Source organism: Pan troglodytes, chromosome 6, assembly GCF_028858775.2.
Source record: "Pan troglodytes isolate AG18354 chromosome 6, NHGRI_mPanTro3-v2.0_pri, whole genome shotgun sequence".
Classification (NCBI taxonomy): Eukaryota; Metazoa; Chordata; class Mammalia; order Primates; family Hominidae; genus Pan; species Pan troglodytes.
The window spans coordinates 90173487-90185503 of record NC_072404.2 but is presented as its reverse complement, the minus strand read 5'-3'; the positions used below and the strand labels follow the sequence as shown (position 1 = coordinate 90185503).

Below are 12017 nucleotides of genomic sequence, written 5' to 3'. Positions count from 1 at the left end.
GTTTCTGCTGAGAAAACCCCACTCCATTCTTCTTCTTGATCAACCCTGAGACTTCTAATCATCCTTTGAATCTCCCACCTGAGGGTTTCTATGCAAACTTTTTCTACTCCCTGGAAAATGCTTATTTCTTTATTAGCTCAACTTTATCCTTCAGGTCAAAGTTTACATGATTGTTTCCACAGCCATGATGTAAAGCCCTTGTCTTAAACACTTACCCTCCCTTTTACTATACTTTGTGCATTTATTACTGTGATTTTAGTATAATATTGAGTGGCTTAGTTAATATTTATTGAACGGAGAAACAAGATCAAGTACTTCCTTCTGTCTAATATTTTTCTGTTATTTCCAGGAAGACTTAATTCTTCATTCTTTAATGCTCCTCAATTTTTGGAGTCATCTTTTTACACTGCAGTTGCTTGTGTACCTCCACTTTAGACTCTCCTGTTTGAGAGAGAGACCAAATTTTTGCATATTTTTACCTAGCTCCTGGCATTTACCATCGCGCTCTCTCTCTCTCGCTCTTTTTTTTTTTTTTTTCCTGGAGACAGGTGCTCTGTCACCTAGGCTGGAGTGCAGTGGTGCAATCACAGCTCGCTGCAGCTTCTACCTCCCATGCTCAAGTGATCCTCCTACCTCAGTCTCCTGAGTAGCTGGGACTACAGGTGCATGCCACCAAGCCTGCAGATTTTTGTATTTTTTGTAGAGACATGGTCTTGCCATGTTGCCCAGGCTAGTCTCTAATTCCTGGGGTCAAGTGATTCACCCGCTATTGCCTCCCATAATGTTCGGATTACAGGCATGAGCTACCACACCTGGCCTTTTTACCATCTATTGAATGAATGAATAAATATATGTCTCAAAGAATATTTCTATTTTGTATACAGCCTGCTGTGTTATGTATAAACACAAACAGTATGTCATAGAGAGCTGCGGGCTGTGTTATGTATAAACACAAGCATTGTGTTATAGAGAGCTATGGGCTGTGTTCAGAACTTTATGAGGGTGAGAGGGACAAGAGACTTCACTAAGCACATAGGATCTCCTATTCTTGCTATAATTAAGTGTGCTGACTAAAAGTACCCGCTGGAAGCCCACAATATGGTCAAGGGAGTTTTATTGAAAGCATCCAAATCCAGCAAATAGTATAAATTTTGTGAAAGACTAGTGTTAAATGTTGCTTTAAGACTCTTTCCATATGTGGTTCCAGTGTGGTCACTTAAGGGATGTGCTTGGGGAATGGCGTCTATTAGATTCTCGGTGTTCTGGGGTTTTGGTGACATGATACACCATGTCAGGTCATCATCCTTCCCCAGTGCACACACATTGGTCTGAAATATTGACTGTCTTTATATTTCTGTCCCACCATCCAAGGACTTTGCTGTAAATGTTTTAAAATATATCCCTACAAGTCTTATTGTTTGTGAATGACCTTTAACACTTGTTTCCATATTGAATATAGCCAGCTTTTATGACTTTAGTACATGAGAAATTGTTTTCCGTATCTTAACATTTTTACACAAAAGAAATTTGTAATGACAGTGTAATAGTTTATTTAGCAGAGGTACACTTATTTACCCCGAGCTCCAGCTGATACCACATTTCTCTTCTGTGCCCACTTTTTTCTCTGTCTGTTGTCAGGTATCTGCTTTTGTTTTGTTAACCATCCTGGAACCACTGTTCTTGAACACCTTGCCTCAAAGTAAAGCTTTTTCAGAAGTGCCAAGAGGTCTAGAAAGCAGGTGTCAGATGAAGTGTTTCCTCCTCTACAAGTTTATCTGCCTTGTTTATATCTCAAGTGGACACTCTGAAACTGAGGCCTTCCTAGAAGTATGGATATCATTGATACTGATAGCTCATCTGTGTTGTCCTTATATAGATTAGTGATAAGTTCAGATTTTATTCTACTTTTTAGAAATAAGTTACTGCCAGTTCACAGTCTCTCATGACATCTGAGATACTCCCTAATTGTGTATTCTTCCTACCCTGAGATAGAATCCAGACAGTACTTACCATACAAGGAACAAAAGATTGGCCATGTCTTCCAAGTGAGCTTAGAGAAAGGGAAGTCAGAGTTTAGAATTCTCTGTTTAATTGAATTACACAACACAAGTAAAATATGTTTTTTGTAGGTGATAAGGTGTGGCTCTGTGTCCCCATTGAAATCTCATCTCAGTTGTAATCATCACGTGTCAAGGGAGAGAACTGGTGGGAGGTAATTGGATCATGGGGGCGGTTTTGCTCATGCTATTCTCAGTGAGGGAGTTCTCAGGAAAGCTGATGGTTTTAAGTGTTGCACTTTCTTGCTCTTTCTCTTTCTCTTGCCACCATGTAAGAGGACCTTTGCTTTCCCTTTGCCATTCACCATGATTGTAAGTTTCCTGAGGCCTCCACAGCCATGTGAAACTGTGAGACAATTAAACCTCTTGTATATGAATTGCCCAGTCCCAAGTACTATCTTTGTAGCAGTGTGAAAATGGACTAATATAGTAGGGGAACAAGATAGCCTTGCTTTTGGTTTAGCTTCATTTTTCTAGAAAATACACAGTTGTATTACTGTGGTTATGTTTCTAAGATTGGTTTTTACATAGACCCCTTTTTCCTACAAGATGTATAGTAATATGAAGGATTACATTAGCTTTACAGATATCCCACAACAATAGATAATATGTGTAAGCAGTGAAAAAGGAATTATTTTTATAGACATTTTGTTGCTATACAGAACATTAGAGATTATTCTGGTTCCAAAATATTCTCATTCTTTTTTATATTGTAGATGCAGGACCTAAGGGGAGTGCTCTGGAGAGTGGTGTTGGGGGAAACCCTGTACCAGCAAAAGGTGAAACTAAAAATTTAACCTTGGTCTACTATTTCCAAAGCCAAGCCTTTTGCCTTCCCCAGCCATACACACCCTACTTTTTAATAGTGATAAAGTATTCATATTTCATGTAAACCATGATTTTCTGAAATTTGATGGCATTTTTTCCATTTGATTGGTTTATGCTCATATTTTTGATTCACCATGATTAAAAATAATAAAAATCAATATAGCAAACAAAAAAAATGGTAGAATGTGAATGAACAAAGACCTGTGTTTCATGTTTAGAGTCAATTTCCACTTGAAAACTGTACAGAAACAAGGTAGGTTTCAGCAAGTCATGGTGTAGTCCCCTACCCTGCAATCCAGGACATTGTAGACCATTTCAGATGACCTTCCAGGCAGCCTTCAAGAGAAAAGAAAACCAAGGAGGGAAAGGAGCAAATTTATCAGCGATCCTGAGACCTGACTTGTCTAAAGGATCGAGAAAGCTTTTATGAGACAGCCCTGTTTAAATTACATCAAAACTATTGGTCACATTATAAGTAGGAATTAGAAAAAGGCAGGAAGAATTTTATAAGCAAGAGGAACAACATGTACAAAGGTCCTGAGGCAAAAAAGGAGCAAGGCAAGTTTGAAGTTTTAAAAAGAAGGCCAGCAGAGCAAGAACAAAGAATAGGCCAACAGTGATGATTAAGATTTGTGGTAAGGTAATCTGGAACTAGATCATAGGAGGCCTGGAGGGCCATGTTAACCCTTTCCTGTTTGCCCCAATAATCCTTGCAGCTGCAGCATTTACCCCAAGGTAACTTTGCCACAAAATATCTCGCTTTTATTATTATTTTCGCATCACTCTAGTATATCGACTTAGGAAACAAAAGACTCATTCTATTTATAGTATTCTGTTTTTAGTAGTGGTATTTCAATTCACAAAATACGGTAGTTCTCGATTCCTGAAAATGTCAAATCCCAGAAAACTTAGCATTCCTATGTGTTAACATCTTCTTGAACAGTTGTTGGCCAAAGATTGATTTGATTAATCCGACGTTTGTGAAATAGATGATTCTGAAGATTCAGATGATTCTGATGCTAGTTCTGTGTAGAAATAACTGCAAGAACAGTTTTATATTTTATTTCATAGTGAAAATCAGTCAGACTTGCTTCAGCCCCAAACAGTGCGTTTATGAAAAATTAAAGGAGCACTGACAGCATGCTCCACTTTTTGTTCTAAATGGGAAAGGGTTAAAATTTTGAAATTTTTACTAAAACTAATAGAAAACCATTCAAGATAATTAAGAGGTTGCTTAAAAGTAGAGCAGCCATATAATTTAACTTCCAAAACATGAATCTCTTGAGAATGAAAGAGGGCACTAGTGATAATTATGCTGGGGAAATGGGCACAATCTGGGGCTGTCTGGGGCAAACCAGGGCGAGAATCATTGTTTCAAGACACCTGTGCATTTGCAAATCTTCCCTCTGATGCAATGCGTGGGAGATACATTCTGTGTTCACTGCTGTCTGTCTGTTTTTGTTTGTTTGTTTGTTTTTGAGATGGAGTCTCCCTCTGTTGCTCAGGTTGGAATGCAGTGGCATGATCTCTGCTCTCTGCAATCTCTGCCTCACGGGTTCAAGCGATTCTCCTGCTTCAGCCTCCCGAGTAGCTGGGATTACAGATGCCTGCCACCATGCCCGGCTAATTTTTGTATTTTTGGTAGAGATGGGGTTTCACCATGTTGGCCAGGCTTGTCTCAAACTCCTGACCTCAGGTGATCCACCTGTCTCAGCCTCCCAAAGTGCTGGGATTACAGGCGTGAGCCACCGCGCCCAGCACTGCTGTCATTCTTTAGCTGGGTTCCCTGCGTATAGTTGTTTCCTCATTCCTTCTTTAATCCATTTGGCATTTTGCTTCCATTTATCCCATCATGCCTGTCAAAAAGCAAAGAAAAGGGGAACCTTCTGTCTTCTGCATGAAGCTGTGTCTGTTCCCTTGATGAAGCTATGTCTGATACCATTTTCATGCTGCCTCTCACACCTTTTTTAATGCTTTAGCGAGAAGAGCATCACTGAGATGTTGATAGTTCTCAAGTTGTTTAGAGTATGGTATCTACTCGTCCCCGACTGGCAAAGAAAATTTGGGAAGCTGAGGCATTTCTTATACTACATTTGATACTATGCAGACCCATGTCCAGAGCAAGAACATGAAAGAAACCCAACTAATAACTGTCGAAGTTGTCAGTCTGATTAGAAAAGCAAGAGGTCATCTGATTGAGTTCACAGATTAAGGACTGGCTTTGCTTTGAATCCTGAAATCTTGCCTCTTTTAGTCTTTACTGTGTGATCTTGGGTAGATTGCTCAAATTTGCTCAATTTTAATTCCTTTGTGTGTGGGACTAGAGTAATATTAGAACTGAATGCAAAGACTTTGAATGGAAATTGTGTGAACTAAGTTTATAAAGCACCTAGAATACTTGCTGCTACTGGTAAGCCCACAGGTGGCTGCTATTTGGGGCTATTATTTTTGAGCAAATATGGTTTTAATAACATGCCCTCTGGTCTCTATTGTCTTTGTTCACATTAGGAATTAGTAGCTGTAGTTTCAGTCCGCTGAAGTTTCACTGCTCTTTATTTTTTTTTCTAAACAGACAGGTGAAATTCACTTTCTAATCCAGTTTCAAAACAATAAGCCTCAGGGAGAGGATGGGTCACTTGAGCCCACTCTACTTAAAATTCTTCTGAGATAAGACATTCAAAAGAGGAAATTATCCTGTCAGTAGCAATATCTCTGAAGTAAAAGATATCCTAAAGATTTACTTTGAAATCTGTAGATGTGCATTCTGCCTGAGATCTGAGGTTTATGATGAGAAGAATGTTTTGATGGACTAGCCAAACAGAATAACAGAATGTTAGGTAAGCAGTGAAATAGTAATTAGGACATGGTATCTTCGTTATTTCTATCCTCTTATTTCAGCAAAGTGTCTAGCCTGCTGGGATAAGGGCTCAATAAATGTATATTGAACAAATTAATAACACATCATGAATTTTAAATTCATGAGTAGTTACTGCATATGCTGCTAATCCAGGGACTCCTGGGAATTGATTTTCAATCAAGGAGTCTTTTACCTATTTTTGAATTTTATAAAAGGCTGAAGACAATGTAGTATTCTGAACGAATGAGTTACCCTACTGTGTAGTTTGACAGGTATACAATTGGCACTCTGAATTGTAGGTATCACATCCGTGGATTCAGCCAACCACTGATGAGAAATATTCAGAAAAAAATAAAAAATAACAATACTACAGTAAAAATAATACACATTTTAAAAGCAATACAGTATAACAACTATTTACATAGCATTAACATTGTATTGGGTATTTTATGTAATCTGGAGATGATTTAAAGTATAGGGAGGATGTGGGTAGGTTATATGCAAATACTCTGGCCTTTTGAAGCAGAGATTTGAGCATCCTGGATTTTGCTATCTGTAGGGTATCCTGGAACCAATCTTCCACAGATGCCAAGGGAGAACTATAAAATAAAACCCTAAACTCTCTACCTTCCTTTATCAAGTTCACATTTTTGAGTGCATGAATGAGATTCTTCGTGACTTAGTTAACTCAAAAATATTAAGATCACTGACTGGCTTAACAGAGAACAAACGTTTGTTCTTATATGAATAGTAGTGGAGTGTTATTGATGGACATAATATGTTACTGTATTTTGAACTATATTATAATTGCTGTAACAATATATTGACTATACTTAGGTAGCTCCAGAAGCTTCTGTTGCCAGGGCTTAGATTTTGGGGAAACCTATTGTTCTTCCAGCTTTGGTTAAATTCTCAAAGCTTCACAGTGGTTTCTATTACAAAGAAAAGTTCATGTAGATACATGAATTTTAGGTAAGCATATTGTGCAGCAAATTTTACCCCAGGGAACATTGGCATAGAAGACATTACAGTAATTTTCCATCATGGAGCTCTACAATAATGTAGATTGTAGAAAACAAACATGCATAATTTTTTTTAATGCTGTTTCCTGGGAGATTTTCCCAGGGGCCAGGAGACCTGTGCTGCCCTTTGTGGAGCCACTGCATTTTCTAATACTACATACTCTCAGCCAGAGTCCTTTATTCGTTAATTGAGCATGTCCTGAGAAACAACACAAATAGCTGTACCTCATATGCTTCAAAAAGGATGACATCATTGTGAGGTTAAAGGAATGACAATGCCATTCTTTGCCTTGTTTAGATGATGGACTAGTAATTGTAATGTTTTTCTCTCACTGTAGCCAAATCATTACATCAGTCACTTTCTATAACCGTGGCCAATTCACTGGATCATTCATTTGCTTAAATTGGATCTATGTGAAACCAAATGATAGATTCTTGGGTCATTCTTTTTATAAATAAAATTCTCATTGCTTTGAGCTCATCTCTATGTTCTAAAAAAAAAAAGGTCGTTTCTCTCCCCAAGTCGTATAGTTCAATTATGACTACTAACAGCAATTTAAATAGCATTTTAACAAAATAGCCTAGGCTTTTTACAACAAGGGCACTTCTGAAGTAAATCTCCCTGGTTAACAGCTGTCAACTATCAGTAAGCCATAGGTAATTAAATTTGAAGATGCTTTATGGCTCGGAAAACTAGATTAAAATCCCTGGACCAGAAAGGTCTTAAGTTGATGTAGCTATTGCTCCCTGCGGGATTTGAATTAATGCGATAGATTGACGATTTTCTTTTCTTTTCTTTCTTTCTTTTTTTTTTTTAGACGGAGTCTCACTCTGTCACCCCAGGCTGGAGTGCAATGGCGTGATCTTGGCTCACTGCAACCTCCGCCTCCCAGGTTCAAGTGATTCTCCTGCCTCTGCAGGAGAATTGAGGCTGTCCTGCCTTAGCCTCCTGAGTAGCTGGGATTACATGCGTCTGCCACCATGCCCAGCTAATTTTTGTATTTTTAGTAGAGACGGGGTTTCACCATGTTGGTCAGTGTAGTCTCGATCTCCTGACCTCGTGATCCACCTGCCTCTGCCTCCCAAAGTGCTGGGATTACAGGCATGAGCCACCGTGCCAGGCCTGGATTGACGATTTTCTAATGAAACAGGCAAGGAGGAGAACTGCAATTGTTTGCTTGTTACTTGCACATAAAATTTAGTTGAGCCTATTTTCCCAGCTAAGATCACACTCTTGGTTTTATTTCAGTACAGATTAGAAAAAGAAAGGGAAAAGAAAAAAATAATGGTTTGGAAAAAACATCAAAACTAAACTTTCTTCATGATAGAAAGTGTGAGAAAGTCGTGATGGGGGTTTGTGGACCCTCAAAAGATATATCAGTTAGTATTTATTTCTACAGCAGAAAAAGAAAACCTCAATTCAAGATGCCTAAAAACTGCAAGGATTTCTTTTTATTTCATATAACAGAATATTCCAGTAATAATGGAGTTCCGGTTAATTCAGTGACTCAATGATTTCTTAAAAGATCCAGATTTTTTTCTACATTTCTGCTTGCCATTCTCAGCAAGCAACTTTCTTGGTAGATGCAATTGCTGCAATCATCATGTGCTCACATACCAATGTCCAGAGGCAGAAAAAGAAATCACCTCTTCTTTTGTGTGTGCCAGTTTTTAAGACTCAATAAGCATTTTTCAGTAGCCGTGCAGAAGGCCTCCCTCCAGAGTTCACTGGCTAAAGTTGTTCATATGGCCGTATTTAAAACACTCACTGGCTAGAAGAATGGGGCCAGTATGGTTGTCATTGAACAGCCCTGTCAAGGTGGAAGAAAAGAACAGTATCTAATTAGATAGATAATCTACAGTGTCTCCTCATGAAAGGAGCATATATTGATCCTCTACTGTGGGCTGGTGGAACATACTTTGAGTTCAGTATTATTATTGCCAATGTATAGATGAGGAAATTAAAACAGAAATGAGCTAGTTTTCCCAAAATAATATACTTAGTAAGTGATGAAACTGAAATTCAACTCAGAACTGTGACACCAGTTGAGTACTCTCTTCACAATGTCAAACTGTTTCCTATACATCATGAATCACCTTCTGGCTCCCTTTTTGTATCTAACAACCAAGTCATCTCTATGCTTTGCTTTGCTTTGCTTTTTAGATATACTCTTCCCCAGAGAGTGTATCTACTCTCAGAATTCCATATAATCATCCATGAAAATAACTGAACATCTCTACCTGAAGATTTGCTACTTCTAATGACAAAATTAAATTAATTATCTAATTCTACATTCTTGTAGAACATTTCTGCTTTGATTTGAATGTAATTTAATCTGTCCATACCTAAGTACTTTCTCTACCAAATATATCTCCTTTTCAGATCTCCCAAGAGTAGTAAGGGCATATTCATTTCTCCTATACTTAGCTTACAATGTTAAGGGGAATTTACGCCAATCTTTCCTCTACCCCTAGCCAAAACCTACATAAAATCATTCCAAATTCTTTGTTTTAGGCATTTCTCACATCAATTTTTCTTTTCCATTTTAGCATATCAGGTGTTCATCAATATACTATCTCAACTACTAGAACAATGTCTTTTAGTCTTTTCAGCTTATATACTTTAAAAATTACCCTGCATACTCAAATTATTTTCCTTAACAATGCCTTATTTTATTATTGTGTTCTCCTGATTAATTTGAGTAGATGCTACTTGTAAAAAAATTGAATATATTAATATTAACTCTAAATTAGGCATTCTAGTCATTTTTTCCTCCCTGCATAAGAAATTGTTCTGACTTTGCTTGCTGAAGATTGAAGTCTTGCCCCAAGTTATAATAATAGGTAATCCATGCAACCAGCATCAGTATAGCTCCGGGACTCTTTTAAAAACTTTATGTATATTAAACTTGACAACAGTTTAAACTTCACAACAACCCAATGAGGTAGATGCTATTATTATCCTGATTTTAAAGATAAGGACACTAGAGTTCAGAGAGATAAAGGCCCTTGCCAAGTACATCTAGAAATGAAATGGTAGAGCCAGAATCCAGACTCCAGTGGTTGAGCCCCAGAGGCCATGAACTCAGTTATATTTTACTGTGCTAGTCTGTGTATGTCACTCCACAATTATTTATTAAGAGGTATTTGTTGAATGTGTATTCCAGCAGCCCAAGCAATGTCTTACCCCTGGTGTTTTACAGAAGACTTACACAACCATGAATCATAGCCCTGAGATAAAAGTAAGCGTTATAAAACACCTGGATTTTAGACAGAATCAAGGCAGTCTCTGTCCTCTCCAACCTTTGAGTGATACTTGCTTTGATTCTATATTCTCTCCCATGTTCTCAGCTCTTGGATTTTTTTCTATTAGCCCTAACCTCTAGTCTGGCATGGGCTGATTTTTTCCTGAAAGACTTCCCTCTTCCCTTACGTGCTCTCCTCATGAAGGAAGCTGTTTCAGTTTTTGGGCTGTGGCACCACCTGCCAGCCGTGTCACGTCTCTGTCCGTGATTCCTAGGGAGGCTCAGTAACTGGAAGGTTATCAGGCTGCACCATGCTTAGCACCCAAGCCCCCTGTTTCCAAAGACCTTTCACCCAGGCCCTTGTTATTAATGACCTGTCTTTTGTTCTTGTATGCTGTCATGATCTTACATTTTAAGATTCTTCTGAAATATTTTTCTAACCTCTTGATTGTTTTTTCCAACATAAAAAAATCCTGTATTTTACTATTGTTGTATGAACAGTAAATTTGAGGCTATAAGATTATGTCCTAATAATTTTAGGGATTTAGCTCCCTAAATTTTAAAAAGTAGGAAAACATACATCTATTTTATCTAAATTCATGTTTTTCTTAAAAATCATGATCCAAACTTAATAACAGTAATTAGAATTTATTGAATACTATCTCTTGTCACTCATTTCACGTATTTATATGTGTCAATTAAATTGATTTCCATGGGAACTCTTGGCAGAAGTTACTATTATTGTTGCATTTTACAAATGAGGAAATTAAAGCACAGAGAGGTTAAGTAACTTGTTCAGTTTCACAGGAAGTTTGGCAACAGAACCTGGTTTCATTATCACTCTGCTTCTTCCAGGGCATTTTCAGATTATTGGCTGAAACTACTTGCAGGATATTATGGCAGACATTCTGAACAAATGTGCCCAGAAAATAGGTTAAATTTGTGACTTCTGTATCTTCTCATATGGGCTATGGCCCAAGTACTCATGGAATATACTCCATGACTTCCTATAAGAATTTGTATCATTTTGATTTCGGTTTAAGTCAAACTACAGCTCTATCAGAATTTTTAGAAATGTGTTTGTGATTCAATGCCTAAAAATCTAGAAACAGTTCATCATGGAAGCAGTCATCCCAGAAAGCAGACTCTTTCTTAGAGTTTGTCATTCTTCAGATTATAATCAAAAGAACAAAGAAATCCTGAACCATTTGAATAGAAAAGTCTAAAGTTATGCTCCTTGAGAGGAGCATTTTGACCAGAGAATGTATCATGAATGTCACGATACATTGATTGTCTTCAAAGGCCAGCCATACAGGCACTTAGGCAATGTGGAAGAAGTTAAATGAGTGTGAGTCACTAACCTCTGAGGATCCTGGAAATATGAACATTTAGATACCTGAAAATTCATATATTTTCCGTAGATATATGAATAGTTATGCTGCTAAAAATAACATTGCCTCCTGAAAGTACATCTACTTTCAAGTAATTTATAGAAAAATAAGTCGGACTAATTACAATTACGTTGGGAAGCAAGGCAAATATTTGTAGTAGGAAATAACAATCCTAAAATGATGAATAAATAGAGTCCAAAAATAAAACATTAATAGAGGATAAGAAGACAATCACACTGCTATTGGTTTTGTTTTCTGTTCAATCTGCTCACTGTATTTTTTTTTGGTTTATTTATTTTAACTTGTTTTGAGCTGATGATGTCCAGTAATAAAACAGAGTTGAGATTATTGCAAACGTGACTGATTTTGTAATCACATACTATTACCATAAACTTTAACATTGCACTTAGTGATTTAGGTTTTACTTCAGTATAAATATAAATTAAAATGCCCATTAACATAACTTTTTTTTTGAGGCAGTGTCTTGTTCTGTTGCCAGAGCTGGCGTGCAGTAGCATGATCATAGCTCACTGTAACCTCAATTTCCTAGGCTCAAGAGATCCTCCCACCTCAGCCTCCAAAGTATCTGGGACTAAAGACACACACCACCATGCCCA

The 12017-nt window shown here is 37.5% G+C and overlaps 1 protein-coding gene across 1 annotated transcript in view; it reads left to right on the top strand.

The window, feature by feature from the left end:
• Positions 1-12017, top strand: part of SEMA3C (semaphorin 3C) — a 177229-nt gene that overhangs the window by 78781 nt on the left and 86431 nt on the right. The window lies entirely within an intron of this gene.